This window comes from Trichomycterus rosablanca, chromosome 15, assembly GCF_030014385.1.
Source record: "Trichomycterus rosablanca isolate fTriRos1 chromosome 15, fTriRos1.hap1, whole genome shotgun sequence".
Classification (NCBI taxonomy): Eukaryota; Metazoa; Chordata; class Actinopteri; order Siluriformes; family Trichomycteridae; genus Trichomycterus; species Trichomycterus rosablanca.
Genome location: NC_086002.1, coordinates 29,639,616 through 29,664,128, shown reverse-complemented (window position 1 = coordinate 29,664,128; position 24,513 = coordinate 29,639,616). Strand labels below are relative to the sequence as shown.

Here is a 24,513-nt window from a genome sequence, read left to right as displayed (position 1 = left end):
TTCTCTTTACCACTCGCTCTTGTCCGTGGTTTACCCCTGAACTAAGGGTGCTGAAGGCCATTGGTCGGCGTCTTGAGCACCTGTATAAAAAACTGACCTAACTGTCCACTCTCTACTGTACAGTCAACACACCCACAAATATAGGGATGCCCATAATACTGCCTGCTTTAACTACTACTCCTCCATCATTAATAATGCTAAGTCTAGGCCAAAAGCTCTCTTCCAAACTGTTAACAAACTCCTCCATCCTCCTGTATCAGCATGTACCTATTCAGCTGAACAATGTCAGGACTTTCTACATTTTTTGTAAAGAAAATTAATCAGATCTATAGCCTCTTTCCTTCTACTTCTCAGTCATTCGTCTTCACTGACTCTTCTACTTTGAACACAAAGCTAACTTGTTTCACACCTGCTGACTCTTCCTTGGTTTCTGAACTCATCACTAAGTCTAAAGCTTCCTCCTGTCAGCTTGACCCTGCTCCCACCCCTCTACTTAAGGCCTGTTCATCTGTAATCAACATCCCAATTGTTACAGTGATAAATTCATGTCTCTCTTCTGGTTGTGTTCCTACTGCCCTTAAAACTGCTGCAGTTATTACTCCTATACTTAAGAAACCTAAATTGGACTCGTCTTCACTTTCTAATCACAGACCCATCTCACACCTTCCATTCTTAGCTAAAGTAATGGAAAGAGTGGTTGCTTCCCAACTCCAGACATTTCTGAGTGATAATGCTCTCTATGAGCCATTTCAGTCGGGTTTCCATACTCACCACAGCACTGAAATAGCTCTTCTGCGAGTAGTTAATGATCTTCTCCAGTCTGCTGATAGTGGTTCTCTCAATATTCTCCTTTTCCTCGACTTAAGTGCAGCTTTTGATACTGTTAATCATGATGTTCTCATTTCTCGCCTTTTCTCTATTGGTATCACTGACACAGCTTTACAGTGGTTCAGGTTGTATCTTACAGACAGACAGCAGTTCATCACATTAGGTTCACAGAAGTCCTCTACTTTTACTGTTACATGTGGCATCCCACAGGGCTCAGTTCTTGGACCTCTACTTTTTGTAATTTACATTTTACCCCTTGGCCAGATCATTTATACTCATGGCCTAAATTTTCATTGTTATGCTGATGATATTCAGTTATATCTCAGTACACACACATCCTCAGTTTCCCATTCCAGTACATTAATTAACTGTATTTCTGATTGAAAGCTCTGGATGCACAATAACTTTCTTATGCTAAATACTGAAAAAACTGAAGTCTTACTGGTTGGCCCTAAACATCTATTGTCAAAGTCATTCAATTTTTCAGTTAGTATTGATGGCCTGCTCTTTAAGCCTGCACCTGTTGTTAGGAAGCTTGGTGTTTTATTCGACTCATCACTTAATTTTGATCTGCATATCAAGTTCCTCACTAAGACAGCATACTTTCATTTACATAACATTGCTCATCTTCGACCGTTCCTGACCGATAAAGATGCAAAAACCTTGGTTCATGCCTTCATTATGTCCCGTATTGACTACTGCAACTCCCTGTTTGTTGGTCTCCCTGTAAAATCTATACAAAAGCTACAGTACATTCAGAACTCTGTGGCTAGAGTTCTTACCCACACTAAGCATTCAGCTCACATCACCCCCAGTCTTTTTCAGTTACATTGGCTGCCAGTTTCGTCCCGGATAAAGTTTAATCTTTTACTACTTACTTTCAAGGCCTTGCATAACCTTGCTCCCCTCTACCTCAGAGAACTGCTGACCTCTTACACTCCCTCTCGCTCTCTTAGGTCTTCTTGTAATAATTTACTTGTTGTTCCACGCACTAGACTCTCCACTTTGGGAGGGAGGTCCTTCAGTGTCATGGCCCCCAAACTCTGGAACTCACTTCCTCAATCTCTTCAGGACTGCTCTTCCTTTTCCACTTTTAAATGTGACTTAAAAACTTAGGTTTTTTTTCTTTTTTTTTTTGCTATCGCTTTGTAAAGCGTCCTTGGGTCTGTGAAAGGCGCTATAAAAATGTAACTATTATTATTATTATTATTATTTATTGATCATGCAGTAAAATATTGATCACCTTTGTTTGTTTATTAGAACTATTAGTCTCTGTATATCAGAAAAAGCTCAAATCCAATCTGAGAGAGAAATTTAAAAGAATTAATGAAGAAATCTCCCAGCATGGAAGCTTAGCACTTCTAAATGAGATCTACACAGAGCTCTACATCACAGAGGGTTGGAGTGGAGACGTCAATAATGAACATGAGGTCAGACAGATTGAAGCAGCATCCAGGAGACCAGTAACACAGGAGAAACCCATCAAATGCAATGACCTCTTTAAAGACACGCCCATCAGAACTGTGCTGACTAAAGGAATCGCTGGAATTGGAAAAACAGTCTCAGTGCAGAAGTTCATTCTGGACTGGGCTGAAGGAAAAGCAAATCAGGACGTCATCTTCATATTTCCACTTCCTTTTAGAGAGCTGAACTTGATGAAGCAGGAAAATCTCAGTTTGATGGAACTTCTTCATCAGTTTTTCCCAGAAGTAAAAGACCTACCATCATTAGACTGTGATGCTTATAAAGTTTTGTTCATCTTTGATGGTCTGGATGAGTGTCGACTTCCTCTAGATTTTCAAAATAATGAGCGATTGTGTAACATAACAAAGTCAGTAAAAGTGGATGTGCTGCTGACAAACCTCATCAAGGGGAACCTGCTTCCCTCTGCTCACCTCTGGATCACCACTCGACCAGGAGCAGCCAATATGATCCCTCCTGAGTGTGTAGACCAGGTAACAGAGGTACGAGGGTTCAGTGACCCTCAGAAAGAGGAGTACTTCAGGAAGAGGATCAGTGATGAGATCCTGGCTAGTAAAATTATCACTCACATAAAGTCATCAAGAAGCCTCTACATCATGTGTCACATTCCAGTTTTCTGCTGGATCTCAGCCTCTGTTCTAGAGAGAATTCTGGGTGGAGCCGAGGGGAAACAGATCCCCAAAACTTTGACTCAAATGTTCACTTACTTTCTGATCTTTCAGATAAAATACAAGGAACAAAAGTACCATGGGAAATCTGACCCTGATCCACACCAGACCAGTGAGATGATACTGGCACTGGGGAAACTGGCCTTCCAACAGCTAGAGAAAGGAAACCTGATCTTCTATGAAGAAGACCTGACAGAATGTGGCATTGATGTCAAAAGCACATCAGTGTACTCAGGAATCTGCACCCAAATCTTCAAAAAAGAGACTGGGCTGCACTTGGGTCAGGTCTTCAGCTTTGTGCACCTGAGTGTTCAGGAGTTTCTGGCTGCTTTATATGTATTTCTCACCTTCATTAACAAAAACAGAAATGTGCTGGTGAAGAAACATACTGGATTCTTTAACATCTTTAGAAACCCTATGTCTGCCTTTCTGAAGAGTGCAGTGGACAAGGCCTTACAGAGTGAGAATGGACACCTGGATCTTTTCCTCCGCTTCCTCCTGGGTCTCCCACTGGAGTCCAATCAGACTCTCTTACGAGGCCTACTGCCACAAACAGGAAGTGGCTCTTACAACAAAGAGGAAACAGTCAGGTACATCAAGGAGAAGATCAGTGAGAATCTCTCTCCAGAGAAATCCATCAATCTGTTTCACTGTCTGAATGAGCTGAACGATGATTCTCTAGTGCAGGAAGTCCAAAAATACCTAAACAGAAGAGGTTATGCTTATCACGATGAACTCCGTCTGTCTCCTGCTCAGTGGTCAGCTCTGGTGTTTGTGTTGATGAACTCAGAACAGAAGCTGGATGAGTTGGATTTGAGGAAATATTATCCATCTCATGAAGGTCTTCTGAAGATGCTGCCAGTGTTGAAAGAATTGAGAAAAGCTGAGTGAGTCATTTATTGACATATGATTCAAGATTTAATCACACAAACATTAATCGTTAAATGTACGAAGCTGAGATGGTGTAGAAGTGTTGCAGTCTGATCTCCAAATGTGTCTGAAAATAACATCTAATTTATTAACTTAATTATAATGTAAATAGTAATGTTCACTGTTTCTGCACCACCTACTAACTTGCACTCTGCTAATGATACTGAGTATAAAATCTGATGTGAAATGGAGGAAATCATTAACCACAGAGCTCCAAAAATCTCAGGTCTAAATGGTGAACACAAGTTCAGTAATAAAGGGAGAAGTGCATTAATAATAGACAATCTTTTTAAATAAAGACACTCATGTTAGCATAAACGGGGCGCTCAAGTGGTGCAGCAGTAAAGTACACTAGCCCACTTTTGCAGAGATCTGAGGATGTTAGCATGGAGGGAATTGATCTGACTGATGTGTAATTATATTTTCAGGAGCTAAAAAGAATTAGTTCCCAGTCGTGCTGTGCAGAAATACAGCAGTGAGAGTGAAACATCTACAGAGTAAAATAGTGAGTAATTATGGAATGTAAATTTAATTTAGATCAAATGATTGGACCACTTCATACTGGTCAGGACTACGGTGGATCCAGTGCTACTCGAAAACACATCCAAGAATGTAGGAAAACACACTGGTGACACACACACACACACACACACACACAGTCACTCTCATCTGTTTCAGGATGGAGATTGAAATCAAGTTGTGAGTAATATTGTATTAATTCTCAGGTGCTACACAGCTACAGGACACAGCGCTTTGGACTGTGTAGAGATGTGAAGCTCCACTCCTTTGTAAATCAATACAGTAGATCAGTCCTGCTTTTGGTGGATTCATCATTTTAACTGTTTTCACTTTTATCTGCAGTGTAGTCTGATCTGATTATTTCTCTCCAGGTTGTGGGAGTGTAATCTAACGGAGGAAAGTTGTGAAGTTCTGTCCTCAGTTCTCAGTTTAAACTCCTCCAGTCTGAAACATCTGAACCTGAGTAACAATAAACTGAAGGATTCAGGAGTGAAGCTGCTCTCTGCTGGACTGGAGAATCCACACTGTAAACTGAAGATACTAGAGTAAGATCTTCACTTTCACAAAGTTTTATACACATTTATTCATTTACACTAGTCACTTCATCCTGAAAAAAAAAACATTCAGTGTAAACAAATAGACCATCTCAGGGCAACACACACACACACTTTGAGAGCCAATGTTGAAATTATTACTGATTCAGAATCATTAATTCAGCTGCTTTCACTTTCATCTGCACTGCACTCTGGGTAATATTATCAGATCTGCTACTGGGATTCTACCTACTGCTCCAGGGTGACGTCTTTCATTTCTCTGATTGATGAGATTATTTCTCTCCAGGTTGTGGGATTGTGATCTAACAGAGAAAAGTTGTGAAGTTCTGTCCTCAGTTCTCAGTTTAAACTCCTCAAGTCTGAAACATCTGAACCTGAGTAACAACGACCTGAAGGATTCAGGAGTGAAGCTGCTCTCTGCTGGACTGGAGAATCCACACTGTAAACTGGAGATACTGTGGTAAGTATCTTGAAGAAATGGTGAAGACTGTTTACAAGTGCACATCAGGCAGTAGGTTTCTGTGAGGTGAAACTCGTTCACCTGACTTACTGTTAGAATTAACATACAAATTGTACATTATTATTTGATATCTACACTTGATGAATTGTTCGGTCATGTTGGAAAACGCATTTACATCACAACTCGGACAGTTTAGTACATCATCATAAATTTCAATTTGTCTGACTTTACCTTCTGACTATACAGGGTGTTCATGTGGTGCCTCCTGGTGAAAAAATTCTCTTTTCCCATAAGACCCACACCACCTGAAAGCAGGGAGTGTGTTTTCTTTCATGTGCACACACACATGCACACTCAGTCTTTTAGATACAATAACTTACACCAGGAGCCACTTAGAGCAGCTAATTTACCCTCAGTGTGCTTTTGTGTTCAGAAAAAAAAAACCTGAAAATACATGGAACTATCAGGAGAACATACAAAACACAGACAATAACTAAAAATGATAACTGAACCTATGAGCTCAGAAACTGTGTTACAGTGCAGTACTCACTCTACCAGCTGCTTCACCCACCATCCTGATATATTAAGAGTTTGAACACCACTATGAAAACTCCTTTGTGATTCTGAACCATTATTAAACAACCAGAACAGAAATCCCAGGTTTCATTAGTTTGTGTTTGGGAGGGTTTTTGGTTTTGATTGTGTAGGTGTTGTAGTCGGATTGTTGCTAAATGATCTACCAGCTAACAAAGATCTACTGAAGATTCCACATTTGATCTCTGAAAATCTTTAAAATGTGGAATCCACTTTAAGTCTAAAATCACATTTTACACTCATGTTGGAACAATTACTGATTCAGCATCATCAATTCAACTGCTTTCACTTTCATCTGCACTGCACTTTGGGTAATATTATCAGATCTGCTACTTGGATTCCACCTACTGCTGCAGGGTGACGTCTTTCATTTCTCTGATTGATCTGATTATGTCTCTCCAGGTTGTGGAATTGTAATCTAACAGAGAAAAGTTGTGAAGTTCTGTCCTCAGTTCTCAGTTTAAACTCCTCCAGTCTGAAACATCTGAACCTGAGTTACAATAAACTGAAGGATTCAGGAGTGAAGCTGCTCTCTGCTGGACTGGAGAATCCACACTGTGAACTGGAGATACTGGGGTAAGATCTTCACTTTCACACTGTAAATACAGAAGATCTTTGTAGACTGAAGACTGCTTTCAAGTGCAGATGAGCAGTAGGTTTCTGTGAGGTGAAACTCGTTCACCTGACTTACTGTTAGAACTAACATACAAATTGAACTAACATACATATTGTACATTATTATTTGATATTTACTCTTGATAAATTGTTTGGCCATTTTGGAAAAAACATGATCCAAACTCCTGTCTGATTATGAAGCATCATTAATTAATCTAGAACTGAAATCCCAGGTTTCATTAGTTGGTGTTTGGGAGGGTTTATGCTTTTTGAATGTGTAGATGTTGTAGTGTGATTGTTGCTAAATGATCTACCAGCTAGCAAAGATCTACTGAAGATTCCACATTTGATCTCTAAAAACCTTTAAAATGTCAAATGAACTATTAGTTTGAAATCACAAGTTACACTCATGTTGGAATGATTACTAAGTCAGCATCATCAGTTCAACTGCTTTCACTTTCATCCGCAATGCAGTCTGGGTAATATTATCAGATCTGCTACTTGGAGTCTACCTATTGCTGCGGGGACATCTTTCATTTCTCTGATTGATCTGATTATTTCTCTCCAGGTTGGTTGATTGTAATCTAACAGAGGAAAGTTGTGAAGTTCCGTCCTCAGTTCTCAGTTTAAACTCCTCCAGTCTGAAACATCTGTACCTGGGTTATAATGAACTGAAGGATTCAGGAGTGAAGCTGCTCTCTGCTGGACTGGAGAATCCACACTGTAAACTGTAGAAACTGGAGTAAGATTCATACAGAAACTGTTATTGATGTGTGTATGAGTTTGATGTTTTACTCATTTTCAGCACACAAGATAAAACACTTTATCATTAATATAATAGAATAGTTTTACATGTTGAAGATTTCTCAGTGATGTTGTCTGGTTGTGGATCTGAATGGAGATGGAGGAGGAGGTGGGAGAAGATGATGTATGATTTTCTTTATATGATTTTCTTCTGCAGGTTAAATAGCTGCAGTATTACAGATGAAGGTTTTACTGCTCTGGCTTCAGCTCTGAAATCAAATCCATCATCACGTCTGATAGAACTGCAACTGAGCGACAATAATCATCCAGGAGAATCAGGAGTAAAACTGCTCAAAGATCTACAGGAGGATCCACAATGTAACCTGAAGAAACTAAGGTAACTTACTGTTGCTTAAACACACACACACACACACACACACACACTACATACACATGCAGTAGTATTGTAAAATCACAACTGCTCATTAGCAGAACTTCATCTGTATCAGGGTTCTTCAGTGAACAACAAATTGTGTAAAATGTTCTATAATTGTTCCAGCTGGTGTTTGTGTGTGTGTGTGTGTGTGTGTGTGTGTGTGTGTGTGTGTGTGTGTGCCAGTGTTTATACTGGTATTCATTGTGTTGAGTCTGATAGGTGACTGAAACATCTGATCATGTCCGATTTCTTCTTCAGCATCTGGTTCTAACATACATTGAATTATGAGAAGAAGATGAAGAGCAGTGGAGATAAACACCATCTACTCTTCACACTGGGATTCTACATGGTGACACTTTTTAGCTGTTTAGCTTCTTACTGCTCTAATCTGTAAACGTTCATGACATTACTTCCTGTACAACATTAAAACTCTCAAACCCACTCTGAAGTGCTGATGGACCTTCATCTCCTCCTTCTGTACAGTGCAGTAAGATTGGAGAGTCCATCAGGTTACTGCTACTAGCAGTATTAATCTGGTAGACTGAACGCCAAGCACCTGGTACAGGTGAGTTAGGACCTGGGAAACAGGGTGAAGGTCCATGAGGACTGCTTTAGAAAACCCTGCATTAGCTTGAGCAGTAGCATGCTGATCACTATCTGACATGTAATGAAAGTTTAAAGAAGTTTAAATCTACTGAAGATGTTGAGATTCTGCCTGGATGAGAACATGAGGAGGATTACTCGAGTGGCCAGAAAATTAGCATGCTGCATATAATGCTAATAAATGATAATGCATACATATTCTGTAAAGGCAGCAACACTATCAGGCCTGTAAGTTTAAAGCTACTGGAGATGTTGAGATTCTGCCCGGAGGAGAACATGAGGAGGATTACTCGAGTGGCCAGAAAATCTCCAAGGATCTTCACTGGGAAATTACAGACATTAGTGAGGTCTCAAGGTCAGAACATCTTTCTACATAACCACAAAATGTTTAGAGGGCTGACTGAAGAAAGTCTCTCTTCTGTATGATTCTCACCCTGGCTGGAACTTTCCAAAGGATCTTGTTGAATGGTCAGAACAGATTAAAATAGACATCAAATAGTAGATAGAGGTCCTGGGGTGGAGTGTACATAATGCTCTCCTTTTTGCAAGTCTAAATCAGACCACAGTTTTGTACAGACTATTACCCACATTCCATTGTTATCCTGTGATGTTTCTCCCAGTATGCAGTAGGACTTTGGAATGGTATATATATATATATATACACAGTGTATCACAAAAGTGAGTACACCCCTCACATTTCTGCAAATATTTCATTATATCTTTTCATGGGACAACACTATAGACATGAAACTTGGATATAACTTAGAGTAGTCAGTGTACAACTTGTATAGCAGTGTAGATTTACTGTCTTCTGAAAATAACTCAACACACAGCCATTAATGTCTAAATAGCTGGCAACATAAGTGAGTACACCCCACAGTGAACATGTCCAAATTGTGCCCAAATGTGTCGTTGTCCCTCCCTGGTGTCATGTGTCAAGGTCCCAGGTGTAAATGGGGAGCAGGGCTGTTAAATTTGGTGTTTTGGGTACAATTCTCTCATACTGGCCACTGGATATTCAACATGGCACCTCATGGCAAAGAACTCTCTGAGGATGTGAGAAATAGAATTGTTGCTCTCCACAAAGATGGCCTGGGCTATAAGAAGATTGCTAACACCCTGAAACTGAGCTACAGCATGGTGGCCAAGGTCATACAGCGGTTTTCCAGGACAGGTTCCACTCGGAACAGGCTTCGCCAGGGTCGACCAAAGAAGTTGAGTCCACGTGTTCGGCGTCATATCCAGAGGTTGGCTTTAAAAAATAGACACATGAGTGCTGCCAGCATTGCTGCAGAGGTTGAAGACGTGGGAGGTCGGCCTGTCAGTGCTCAGACCATACGCCGCACACTGCATCAACTCGGTCTGCATGGTCGTCATCCCAGAAGGAAGCTGACGCACAAGAAAGCCCGCAAACAGTTTCCTGAAGACAAGCAGTCCAAGAACATGGATTACTGGAATGCCCTGTGGTCTGACGAGACCAAGATAAACTTGTTTGGCTCAGATGGTGTCCAGCATGTGTGGCGGCGCCCTGGTGAGAAGTACCAAGACAACTGTATCTTGCCTACAGTCAAGCATGGTGGTGGTAGCATCATGGTCTTGGGCTGCATGAGTGTTGCTGGCACTGGGGAGCTGCAGTTCATTGAGGGAAACATGAATTCCAACATGTACTGTGACATTCTGAAACAGAGCATGATCCCCTTCCTTCGAAAACTGGGCCTCATGGCAGTTTTCCAACAGGATAACGACCCCAAACACAACCTCCAAGATGACAACTGCCTTGCTGAGGAAGCTGAAGGTAAAGGTGATGGACTAAACCCAATTGAGCACCTGTGGCGCATCCTCAAGTGGAAGGTGGAGGAGTTCAAGGTGTCTAACATCCACCAGCTCCGTGATGTCATCATGGAGGAGTGGAAGAGGATTCCAGTAGCAACCTGTGCAGCTCTGGTGAATTCCATGCCCAGGAGGGTTAAGGCAGTGCTGGATAATAATGGTGGTCACACAAAATATTGACACTTTGGGCACAATTTGGACATGTTCACTGTGGGGTGTACTCACTTATGTTGCCAGCCATTTAGACATTAATGGCTGTGTGTTGAGTTATTTTCAGAAGACAGTAAATCTACACTGCTATACAAGTTGTACACTGACTACTCTAAGTTATATCCAAGTTTTATTTGTATAGTGTTGTCCCATGAAAAGATATAATAAAATATTTGCAGAAATGTGAGGGGTGTACTCACTTTTGTGATACACTGTATATATATATATATATATATATATATATATATATATATATATATATATATATATATATATATATATATATATATATATATATATATATATATATATATATATATATATATATATATATATATGCAAAATTATAATTCACTAAACTAAATGATTAAATCAATACACTACAATAGGTTGAAATAATAAGAAACAAAGTGATGATTCTTATTAATGATGGTAATAATAAAAGACTATGTATTAAGTATGTATATATTTATACTAATGTATAATTATTATTTGGGAATATTTTATGTGGAGTTTGTATTCTTAATTACTTTTATCTTCCTGCAGCAATGCAAGTTTTTTTTTTCACAAGTTTTGCATTTGTCACATTTGTACTGTATGTATCAGACAATAAAACACATTATAATATTAAAGACCAAATACAAAATGTTTTAAACAATGGCTTTTAAACAGTGGTTTCATTTATTGAAAGAAAAATTATGTGTGTGGCCCTATGAGGAAAAAAACTGCACCCTTGGCTACTAAATCAACCAGTTAACCAAATTCTACTGACTATTGGGTTTAAATGGCTAGTCACACCCAGGCTTGATTACTGCCAAACCTGAATAATCTAAACATTGTGGTGGAATTTTATGTATATAATATTTTGTGTATGCATATTATATAATATTTTGTGTATGTGTATGAGGGGGGCATCCAGATACTAGTTGAAAGGCACAATGGTTTACAGCTGGACTTTACGACAGAAACAGGATTCACCCATGGGGGGGGTCTGGAATTTACAAAGTCTTACATCTGTTTCACCCTGGGGGGTCCTGTGATTCCTGTGGACAATGCATGGTCAACGCATGGACATTTGGGATTAGCCAATGAGACTACACCATGAACTGTATGCATTTAATGTTGAAAGGTGTTCTTGAAGTATAAAAGACACAAGTGTTAACAGTTCGGGGAAGGTCTGGTCAGATACTGTCTGAAGCCTTCCCGCTGGCATTACGTTCTTAAGAATAAAGGGTATTCTTAATTCCTAAGGCAAACTGGTCTGGTCTGGTTAATATCGTGGAAAACATTTTTGCCACTACATTTGGAGGTTCCACCGAGATGCCTATATCCTTTGTTTCCAGAGATCTCGGACTGCAGGACTAAATTATCAACAGGCGGCCGCCATTATTCAGTGTGAGTGATTCTGAGTCGATTGGCTTATGAATTTAGAATAAAAAGGAAGATACAGGACGCTGTATCTTAAGGTAGGATACGGGACGCCATATCAAAGAGTTTCCGAGTCACGTTAACTCGAAGGTCTTAGAATAATTCATTCTCAGTTTTGTTTAAGTTAGAGATTTTTTAGGTACCGAATTCATTAAGAATTTGAGGATTCCAAAATGTCTTACAAAACAAGGTTTTAGAATATATATATTTTTAGGTATCGAATTCACCACGAATTCAAAGATTTTAAAACAAGGTTTTGGAATAATTTAATCTCAGGGCTGTGCAAACTAAAGTGCAAACTAAAGTGCAAACTAGAGAATTTGTGAAGGGTTCCAAATTCACTTAAGAATTCACCACTTAAGAATACACAAACTATACAGTGAGGAAAATAAGTATTTGATCCCCTGCTGATTTTGTAAGTTTACCCCCTTACAAAGACTTGAACAGTCTATAATTTTTATGGAAGGTTTATTTTAACAGAGAGAGACAGAATATCAACAAAAAATCCAGAAAAAAAAACATTAAATAAAAGTTATAAATTAATTTGTATTTAATTAAGGGAAATAAGTATTTGATCCCCTACCAACCAGCAAGAATTCTGACCCCCCACAGACCGGTTATGTGCCCATGAGGCACACAAATTAGTCCTGTCCATGTATAAAAGACTCCTGTAACAGAATCAGTTTCTTCCATTCAAATCTCTCGACCACCATGGGCAAGACCAAAGAGCTATCAAAGGATGTCAGGGACAAGATTGTAGACCTGCACAAGGCTGGAATGGGCTACAAGACCATCAGCAAGATGCTTGGTGAGAAAGAGACCACTGTTGGTGCGATAATTCGAAAATGGAAGAAATACAAGATCACAGTCAATCGCCCTCGCTCTGGAGCTCCATGCAAGATATCACCTCGTGGGGTAAGAATGATTCTGAGAAAGGTGAGGTCAGTCCAGAATTACATGGGAGGAGCTTGTCAATGATCTCAAGGGATATACAGTATATATATATATATATATATATATATATATATATATATATATATATATATATATATATATATATATATATATATATATATATATATATATTGTTATGACCCTCTGGGTCCTAATGTGTAGTATGGTTTTTCTGTTTTACAGGACTGCTGAAGATGCACAAAGCTACCACTAGGGGAAGACGACTATAAAAAAAAAAAAGACGTCTGAGAAGATGGAGGGGGGAACGTTTTGCTTGTAACGTGTTTCGGTGGTGTTTCCGGTTCTCCCCAATCTATTGAGTCTAACAAAAGAGCTTTTGTGTGTGATTTAATGTGGTATGGCTTAGGGTTATTGTAATTCTTAAAGGTAACTAACGTGTATGAGTAGAGGACATCCTCTGACTGGATTAAAGTAATTGATAGGAAAATATTCTGTATATCTTCACTTTGATGGAGAAGAAAGGGATTTCGGTGTGACTTGATTGCTTTTCTCTTATTTTTCTCCTGGTTTGTGTTAGTTAGGAAGTTGGGTAAGAAATTGTATTTGCTTTTATTTTTGTTTGTTAGGTTAGTTAAGTTTTCTTTTCTGTTCTGTTAGTTTAGTTTTGTTTATTATTTTCTTTTCTTTCCTGCCCTATTGTCCTTTTCAAACAAAGCCTTTTGTCCCAAGTCTGGAACTACTGTAAAATAAAATTAACATTTGGATTATTGCAAAGCTGGTTGTATTTGTGAATTGGGGGGAACCGGGAGGACGCGGATTATGTTGTTTGTTTGTTTTTATGTTACCATCTGACCTAGACCGGTATACTGTATATATACAGTATATACAGTGGGGCCAAGAAGTATTTAGTCAGCCACTGATTGTGCAAGTTCTCCTACTTAGAAAGTTGAGAGAGGTCTGTAATTTTCATCATAGGTACACTTCAACTATGAGAGACAAAATGAGAAAAAAAAAATCCAGGAAATCACACTGTAGGATTTTTAAAGAATTTATTAGGTATGGTGTGCAACTCAGCATTCTTCTTCCTCCAAACACAACGAGTTGAGTTTTTACCAAAAAGTTCCATTTTGGTTTCATCTGACCACATAATATTCTCCCAATCCTCTTCTGGATCATCCATATGCTCTCTGGCAAACTTCAGACGGGCCTGGACATGTACTGGCTTAAGCAGGGGGACACGCCTGGCACTGCAGGATTTGAGTCCCTCTCGGCGTAGTGTGTTACTGATGGTAGCGTTTGTTACTTTGGTCCCAGCTCTCTGCAGGTCATTCATCAGGTCCCTCCGTGTAGTTCTGGGATTTTTGCTCACCATTCTCATGATCATTTTGACCCCACGGGATCGAGGGAGATTATCAATGGTCTTGTATGTCTTCCATTTTCTTACAATTGCTCCCACAGTTGATTTATTCACACCAACCTGCTTGCCTATTGTAGATTCACTCTTCCCAGCCTGGTGCAGGTCTACAATTTTCTTCCTGGTGTCCTTTGACAGCTCTTTGGTCTTGGCCATGGTTGAGTTTGGAGTCTGACTGTTTGAGGCTGTGGACAGGTGTCTTTTATACAGATAACGATGTCAAACAGGTGCCATTAATACAGGTAACGAGTGGAGGACAGAAGAGCTTATTAAAGAAGTTACAGGTCTGTGAGAGCCAGAAATCTTGCTTTTTTGTTATTGACCAAATACTTATTTTTCACCATCATTTACAAATAAATTCTTTAAAAATCCTACAATGTGATTACCTGGATTTTTTTTTCTCATTTTGTCTCTCATAGTTAAAGTGTACCTATGATAAAAAGTACAGACCTCTCTCATCTTTCTAAGTAGGAGAACTTGCTCAATCAGTGGCTGACTAAATACTTTTTGGCCCCACTGTATATGTATACGTATATACAGTTGAAACCAGAAGTTTACATACACTATATAAAAAGACACGTGCATGTTTTTTCTCACTGTCTCACATGAAATCAGAATAAACTCTTCCTGTTTTAGGTCAATTAGGATTACCACAATTATTTCTATGTGCTGCCAGAATAATGAAAGAGAGAATTTTTTAAGGCAATTTTTATTACTTTCTTCAAAGTCAAAAGTTTACATACATTTCATTAGTATTTGGTACTGTTGCCCTTAAACTGTATGACTTGGGTCAAACGTTTAGGATATCCTTCCACAAGCTTCTCACAATAGTTGGCAGGAATTTTGGCCCATTCCTCCTGACAGAACTGGTGTAACTGAGCCATGTTTGTAGGCCGCCTTGCTCGCACCTGCCTTTTCAGCTTTGCCCATAAATTTTCTATAGGATTGAGATCAGGGCTTTGTGATGGCCACTCCAAAACATTGACTTTGTTATCCTTAAGCCACTTTGTAACCAGTTTGGCAGTATGCTTCGGGTCATTGTCCATTTGGAAGACCCATTTGCGCCCAAGCTTTAACTTCCTGGCTGATGTCTTGAGATGTTGCTTCAGTATTTCCACATAATGTTCTTTCCTCATGATGCCATCTATTTTGTGAAGTGCACCAGTCCCTCCTGCAGCAAAACAACCCCACAACATGATGCTGCCACCCCCATGTTTCACAGTTGGGATGGTGTTCTCAGGCTTGCAAGCTTCCCCCTTTTTCCTCCAAGCATAACGATGGTCATTATGGCCAAACAGTTCAACTTTAGTTTCGTCAGACCACAGGACATGTCTCCAAAAATTCAAGTCTTTGTCCCTGTGTGCATTTGCAAACATTAATGTTTATTTTGGAGTAATGGCTTCTTCCTGGCAGAGTGGCCTTTCAGCCCATGTCGATACAGTACTCGTTTCACTGTGGATAATGACATACTCCTACCAGCTTCAGCCAGCATCTTCACAAGGTCATTTGCTGTTGTTCTTGGGTTGATGTGCACATTTCGGACCAAAGCACGTTCATCTCTGGGACACAGAACCCGTCTCCTTCCTGAGCGGTATGATGGCTGGACATTCCCATCTTGTTTGTACTTGCGTATAATTGTTTGTACAGATGAACGAGGCACCTTCAGGCATCTGGAAATTGTACCCAAGGATGAACCAGACTTGTGCAAGTCCACAATTCTCTTCCTGATATCTTGGCAGATTTCTTTTGACTTTCCCATGATGTTACTCAAAGAAGCAGTGTGTTTCAGGTGTGCCTTAAAATACATTCACAGGTGTCTCCACTTAACTCAGATGTTGCCAATAAACCTTTTAGAAGCTTCCAAAGACATGACATGATCATATGGGCTGTCCCAAATTGTTTAAAGGCATAGTAATCTTAGTGTATTTAAACTTTTGACTTTGAAGAAAGTAGTAAAAATTGCCTTAAAAAATTCTCTCTTTCATTATTCTGGCAGTTAGCACATAGAAATAATGGTGGTAATCCTAATTGACCTAAAACAGGAAGAGTTTATTCTGATTTCATGTGAGACAGTGAGAAAAAACATGCACATGTGTCTTTTTATATAGTGTATGTAAACTTCTGGTTTCAACTGTATATATATATATATATATATATTAGGGCTGTCAAACGATTAAAATTTTTAATCGCGATTAATCTCAGAATTTCATATAGTTAATCACGATTAATCGCATTTAAAAAAATCTGTGTAAATGTTATAGAAAACAAGGATTTTTAAGTGAAATGTTACAATTAAAATGGTGAACACATTTTATGCTAAATGTACTTATGTTAAAAACTGCTGGGACAAGAGAAAACTGTAAGGGAGTTTATTCACTCACATACTAGGCAGTAAATGTCAGATTGTAGGTTAGAATTTCTCCATCAGCAAACATTGTAGATCAGCGGTGCTTTAGGTGGGATAAGGCGTAGTTATTGTATCAGACTTGTCTGTGGTTGTATCGTGACGATGGTTTGATGGACGTTTCTACACGAAGTGAGTGTGTTTTGACCCTTTGGGGCTTCCATAGTTCATGAACTAACGTGCTCGACTCAGCTTTCCGGTATTCGGTACAGAAGAAGAAGTTAATTAAGTGTAATAAAGTGTTCTGCTCCCGACAACTTGTGAATATAGCGTGTATTTATTTCTTTATTATGCAAGTGCATCACTACCACGATCGGTTACATTATGTTAACAAACCGCAAATGAACAACGGTGGCAAGTCCGACATTAAAACGTTTGTTCTACCAGTCAAGTGTCAACATGAACTAGAATTTGCGTTAATGGCACTAATTTTTTTAATCGCGTTAAATTGAGGTCGCGTTAATGCGTTATTATCGCGTTAACTTCGACAGCCCTAATATATATATATATATATATTAGGGCTGTCAAACGATTAAAAAATTTAATCGCGATCAATCTCAGAATTTCATATAGTTAATCGCGATTAATCACATTTTTAAAAAAAAGAAGAAAACAAGGATTTTTAAGTGAAATGTTACAATTAAAATGGTGAACACATTTTATGCTAAATGTACTTATGTTAAAAACTGCTGGGACAAGAGAAAACTGTAAGGGAGTTTTATTCACTCACATACTAGGCAGTAATACTATCCAGCAGAGACCCTTGACTTCGTATAAATGTCAGATTGTAGGTTAAAATTTCTCCATCAGCAAACATTGTAGATCAGCGGTGCTTTAGGTGGGATCAGGCATAGTTATTGTAACAGACTTTTCTGTGGTTGTATCGTGACAATGGTTTGATGGACGTTTCTACACGAAGTGAGTGTGTTTTGACCCTTTGGGGCTTCCATAGTTCATGGAATAGCATGCTTGGCTAACGACTCTAGCTGTCCGCTATTCGGTACCGTAACAGAAAAAGTAATAAAAGTGTTATGCTCCCAACAATTTGTGAATATAGCGTGTATTTATTTCTTTATTAAGCGAGTGCATCACTACGACGCTCGGTTACATTATGATAACAAACCGCAAATGAAAAACGGTGGCAAGTCTCAACATGAACTACGGATGACTCGCAGGGCCAAATAGAATTTGTGTTAACGGCACTATTTTTTTAAATCGCGTTAAATTGAGATCGCGTTAATGCATTATTAACAGCCCTAATATATACCTACAGCCCTACTGTATGTATATATACAGTATATATATATACATACAGTAGTGTTCAAAAAATATCAGTGAATTAAAAAAAGTGAATAAAGCACAAAATCATTAAAATAACTTTTATTTCCATAAATGCAAATGCACTGAAAATACTACACTTTCAATTCTAAATCAAAACATTAACAGAATTTAGCCAGTTTGTGTTCATCCTGTACAGAAAGTTAAGGAAAATGAATATTAGGCTGTTTAAAAAATAGCAGTGCCAGCATTTTTCTTAAAAAATGTATATATGAACTGAAAATGTTTAAGGTTTCACTTTACTTTAAATTACTGAACTAATATTTAGTGGCATAACGATTGTTTCCAAGATCTGTGTTGCATGGAGTCGACCAACTTCTGGCACCTCTGAACAGGTATTCCAGTCCAGGATGATTAGACGACATTCCACAGTTCTTCTGAAATTTTGGGTTTTGCCTCAAAAAAACGTGTTTCAGATATCAGCCCACAAGTTCTCTATGGGATTGAAGTCAGGGGATTGGGCTGGCCACTCTATTACCTCAATCTTGTTTGTCTGTAACCAAGATGTTTTGGGTCATTGTCATTTTGAAACACCCATTTTAAGGACATTTCTTCTTTTGACATAGGGCAAAATGATCTCAAGTATTCTGATATATTTAAACTGATCCATGATCCCTCGTATGCAATAAATAGGCGTAACACCATGGTATGAGAAACATCCCAATATTATCATTTTGTACCACCATGCTTTACTGTCTTCACAGTGTACTTTGGCTTGAATTCAGTGCTCAGGGGTCGTCTGACATACTGTCTATGGCCACTAGACCCAAAAAGAACAATTTTGCATTCACCAGTTCACAAAATGTTGAGCCATTTCTCTTTGGACCAGTCAATGTGTTCCTTGGCAAATTTGAATTCATTCAGGACACGTCTTTTTCTTAACAATGGGACTTTGCAAGGAGTTCTTGCTGGTAAATTGGCTTCACTTAATCATCTTCTGTACTCACTGGTAACTTCAGATGTTCCTTGATCTTTCTGGAGGTGATCATTGGCTGAGTATTTGCTATTTTGGCTATTCTTCGATCCTTTCAAACAGTAGTTCCACACTTCCTTCCGCGTCTTTCAGGTTTTGGTTTTCACTTCAAGGCATTTGAGATCATTTTAGCTGAGCAGCCTAGAATTTACTGCACTTCTACAATCAACTTTTTAATCAAAGTATGCTGTTCATCAGAACAGTGTCTGGAACAACCCATTTTACCCAGTATTTCAGAAGGAAATGCACTATGACCAAACTGTGCAACATTTGCCACCCTCCTACATTAAATGAGGGCCAAAATTGACACCCGTTCTTCTGCAGAATCAGAATCAGAATCAGAATACTTTATTGATCCCCGAGGGGAAATTTCAGATGTTACAGTTGCTCAGATTGTATATATGTATTAAGAATATATTAAAAGGTAAGAATATATTAAAAAGTAAAGTAAAGTAAAAACGCTCTTAAAATAAAGTGGCAAAACACTCTTAAAATACACTTAAAACGCTCTTAAAATAAAGTGGCAGATGCAGTGGTGACATACAGGGGTTGGACAAAATAACTGAAACACCTGTCATTTTAGTGTGGGAGATTTCATGGCTAAATTGGACCAGTCTGGTGGCCAATCTTCATTAATTGCACATTGCACCAGTAAGAGCAGAGTGTGAAGGTTCAATTAGCAGGGTAAGAGCACAGTTTTGCTCAAAATATTGCAATGCACACAACATTATGGGTGACATACCAGAGTTCAAAAGAGGACAAATTGTTGGTGCACGTCTTGCTGGCGCATCTGTGACCAAGACAGCAAGTCTTTGTGATGTATCAAGAGCCACGGTATCCAGGGTAATGTCAGCATACCACCAAGAAGGACAAACCACATCCAACAGGATTAACTGTGGACGCAAGAGGAAGCTGTCTGAAAGGGATGTTCGGGTGCTAACCCGGATTGTATCCAAAAAACATAAAACCACGGCTGCCCAAATCACGGCAGAATTAAATGTGCACCTCAACTCTCCTGTTTCCACCAGAACTGTCCGTTGGGAGCTCCACAGGGTCAATATACACGGCCGGGCTGCTATAGCCAAACCTTTGGTCACTCGTGCCAATGCCAAACGTCGGTTTCAATGGTGCAAGGAGCGCAAATCTTGGGCTGTGGACAATGTGAAACATGTATTGTTCTCTGATGAGTCCACCTTTACTGTTTTCCCCACATCCGGGAGAGTTACGGTGTGGAGAAGCCCCAAAGAAGCGTACCACCCAGACTGTTGCATGCCCAGAGTGAAGCATGGGGGTGGATCAGTGATGGTTTGGGCTGCCATATCATGGCATTCCCTTGGCCCAATACTTGTGCTAGATGGGCGCGTCACTGCCAAGGACTACCGAACCATTCTGGAGGACCATGTGCATCCAATGGCGGTGCCGTGTATCAGGATGACAATGCACCAATACACACAGCAAGACTGGTGAAAGATTGGTTTGATGAACATGAAAGTGAAGTTGAACATCTCCCATGGCCTGCACAGTCACCAGATCTAAATATTATTGAGCCACTTTGGGGTGTTTTGGAGAAGCGAGTCAGGAAACGTTTTCCTCCACCAGCATCACGTAGTGACCTGGCCACTATCCTGCAAGAAGAATGGCTTAAAATCCCTCTGACCACTGTGCAGGACTTGTATATGTCATTTCCAAGACGAATTGACGCTGTATTGGCCGCAAAAGGAGGCCCTACACCATACTAATAAATTATTGTGGTCTAAAACCAGGTGTTTCAGTTATTTTGTCCAACCCCTGTATATTGCACTATTTATGATACAACTATCATATTGCACGTATTGTAAGGTCTATTACTTAAGTGAGGAGTTGTAAAGTTTGATGGCCACAGGTAGGAATGACCTCCTGTGGCGCTCCGTGGTGCTTTTGGGTGGAATGAGTCTTTGACTGAACGTGCTTCTGTGTCTTTCCAGTGTGTTGTACAGCGGGTGAGAGGTATTGTCCATAATGGACCTCAGCTTAGACAGCATCCTCCTCTCTGACACTGTCGTCAGCGAGTCCAGCTCCACACCCACCACATCACTGGCCTTACGGATCAGTTTGTTCAGTCTGTTGGCATCTGCCACCTTCAGCCTGCTGCCCCAGCATGCAACTGCATAAAGGATAGCACTCGCCACCACAGACTCATAAAAGATCTTTAGCATAGTCCTGCAGATGTTGAAAGACCTTAGCCGTCTCAAAAAGTAGAGACGACTTTGGCCCTTCCTGTAGAGGGTTTCCGTGTTTTTACTCCAGTCCAGTTTATTGTCTATGTACACTCCCAGGTATTTGTAGTCCTCAACAGTGTCCACACTGACCCCATTGATGGACACAGGGGTCACCGGTGCCTTTTTTCTTCTCATGTCCACAACCAGCTCTTTTGTCTTTGTCACATTAAGCTGTAGATGGTTCAGCTCGCACCATGTGACAAAGTCCTTCACCGTAGCCCTGTACTCGTCCTCATCACCCTTGCTGATACATCCAACTATCGCTGAGTCATCAGAAAATTTCTGAAGGTGGCAGGTCTCAGTCCGATAGCTGAAGTCCGTGGTGTAGAGGGTGAAGAGGAAGGGAGAGAGAACAGTTCCCTGTGGTGCTCCGGTGTTGCTGATCACTCTGTCCGACACACCATGCTGCAGGCGCACGTACTGAGGTCTGCCGGTCAGGTAGTCTGTAATCCAGGACACGAGGGGGGTGTCCACCTGCATCGCTGTCAGCTTCTCACCCAGAAGAGCCGGATGAATTGTGTTGAATGCACTGGAGAAGTCAAAAAACATGATCCTCACCATGCTGGCTGGCTTGTCCAGGTGAGTATAGACTCGGCCAAGCAGGTAGATGATGGCGTCCTCAACTCCCAGACGTGGCAGGTAGGCGAACTGGAGTGGGTCTAGAAGTGGCTGGACTATGGGTCGGAGCTGGTCCAGGACTAGCCTCTCCATGGTCTTCATGATGTGGGACGTCAGTGCTACTGGTCTGTAGTCCTTGACGTCACTAGGGCGCGGCGTCTTCGGAATAGGAACGATGCAGGACGTTTTCCACAACACGGGGACACGCTGGAGACTCAGGCTCATGTTGAAGACATACTGCAGGACTCCACACAGCTGGGTGGCGCAGGCTTTAAGGACCCTGGGGGGGGACCCCATCGGGGCCAGCAGCCTTGTTTGTGTGGAGTCTATTCAGCTGGCTCCTCACCTGGTCAGCAGTGATGTACACAGTAGGGGAGATTTGTGATGGGGGGTTGGATGTGTGAGCTGCGCTATCACAGGAGGGGAAAATGAATGAATGACTTCACTGAACTCCTCACTGCTATTATTTTGAACAAGCCCCTTTCAATCAATGCTTCGATTACTCAGACTGAGCGGCATGCATGTCCTAATTGTTGGGTTTGTTTTGTTTTTATTACTCTACTACATTTTCAAGTACATTTTTTTGCTATGTAGAAATAGCATTTCAACTAAAAACAGTGATTTATCAGGTTAATGGTGTTGGACTGCTAGTTTTTTGAACACCACTGTATATATACAGTATATATATATATATATATATATATCAGTGGGGGCAGCTGGTCTTTCAAAGAGGGGAAGCTCATTGTTTGCTTACATCATAAAATTTGTCAATTTATTTATACATAAATTCTGCCCTCTGTTCCTTTTCAAGAAAATGGCCTGTGATCCTATCGTACCAAGTAGGCGTCTTTTCCAGGGACTTGACCAGTGTCCTCTCAATGGCCAGCAGAGCTAGGCTGCTTAGACGGTCTTGGCCCATTGTGTTGTGGGTGTAAGACTTAAGCCTTTTTAAAGAGGAGAAGCTCCTTTTTACACCCGCAGATGTAGCTCCAATTGTTGCCACTAACGATAACAGCTTGTACAGCTGAGGCATGGGTTGCAGTTTGTCTTTCGACTTCACTCGCAAAATCCACGATGGGACTGAAGCTCACAGTGATTAAGTGACAGTTTAGATCACAAAATAGCTGTCAATCAAAACAGGATTCAGCCTTTCAAATGATCCTCCAATCATCTTGCAGAAGCTCAGCGTCCAGACCCTTTCACAGCTCCATTCACCCCCAGAGACGCTCCGGGGGCGGGACAAAATCATGGCATTTATCCAATGACCGGCGAGTTTCAAAGCAATGAAAAAAACTGTTCCATGCAGTCCCATTAAAGTGAATAGACGCTCAGCTTCTACGGGCAAATGCATTGACGCTACAGGAATGTATGAGAAGTTCGAGTCAGTCGATTTGTGATAAGTAACTGATTCTGAACATTCTGAAATAGGTAAGAGCCTCCCATTGGATAATTACTGCATGGGTGATTATGTTTCAGCTGGCAACAAGTTATTTAACCCTAACTGATGCAGTGAGTAGCTTCTCATTTGTTAAACAACCATGTCGAAAGGGAGCATAAAGATTGGACTCTGGAGCAATGGAAGAAGGTCATGTGGTCTGATGAGTCCAGATTTACCCTGTTCCAGAGTGATGGGCACATCAGGGTAAGAACAGAGGTGGCTGAAGTGATGCACCCATCATGCCTAGTGCCTACCGTACAAGCCTGTGGGGGCAGTGCTATAATCTGGGGTTGCTGCAGTTGGTCAGGTCTAGGTTCAGCAACGTTATGTGCCGAAAGAATGAGGTCAGCTGACTACCTGAATATACTGAATGACCAGGTTATTCCATCAATGGATTTTTTCTTCCCTGATGGCACAGGCATATTCCAAGATGACAATGCCAGGATTCATCGGGCTTAAATTGTGAAAGAGTGGTTCAGGGAGCACGAGACCTGAGAGTCCAGACCTGAACCCCATTGAGAATCTTTGGGATGTGCTGGAGAAGACTTTGCGCAGTGGTCCAAATCTCCCATCATCAATACAAGATCTTGGGGAAAAATTCAAGCAGCTCTGGACAGAAATAAATGTTGTGACATTGCAGAAGCTTGTGGAAACGATGCCACAGCGAATGTGTGGCGTAATCAAAGCTAAAGGCAGTCCAACCAAATATTAGAAATATAAATAAATATTAGAGTGTGTGACCTTTTTTTTTTTTGGCCAGGCAGTATATATATATACAGTGGGGTCAAAAAGTATTTAGTCAGCCACTGATTGTGCAGGTTCTCCTACTTAGAAAGATGAGAGAGGTCTGTAATTTTCATCATAGCTACACTTCAACTATGAGAGACAAAATGAGAAAAAAAAATCCAGGAAATCACATTGTAGGATTTTTAAAGAATTTTTTTGTAAATTATGGTGGAAAATAAGTATTTGGTCAATAACAAAAGTTCAACTCAATACTTTGTAACAAAAAGTGTCAATGGTCGTCTTTTGGACAACTGTCAAGTCAGCAGTCTTCCCCATGATTGTGTAGCCTACAGAACTAGACTGAGAGACCATGTAAAGGCCTTTGCAGGTGTTTTGAGTTAATTAGCTGACTAGCTGTAGGGCAGTGATAGCTCAGTGGTTAAGGTACTGGACTAGTAAACAGAAGGTTGCCGGTTCAAGCCCAGCCACCACCAAGTTGCCACTGTTGGGTCCCTGAGCAAGGCCCTT

The 24,513-nt window shown here is 40.3% G+C and overlaps 1 pseudogene; it reads left to right on the top strand.

The window, feature by feature from the left end:
* LOC134328698 (NACHT, LRR and PYD domains-containing protein 12-like) overlaps positions 1 to 24,513 on the top strand; it is a 228,595-nt pseudogene that overhangs the window by 5,197 nt on the left and 198,885 nt on the right.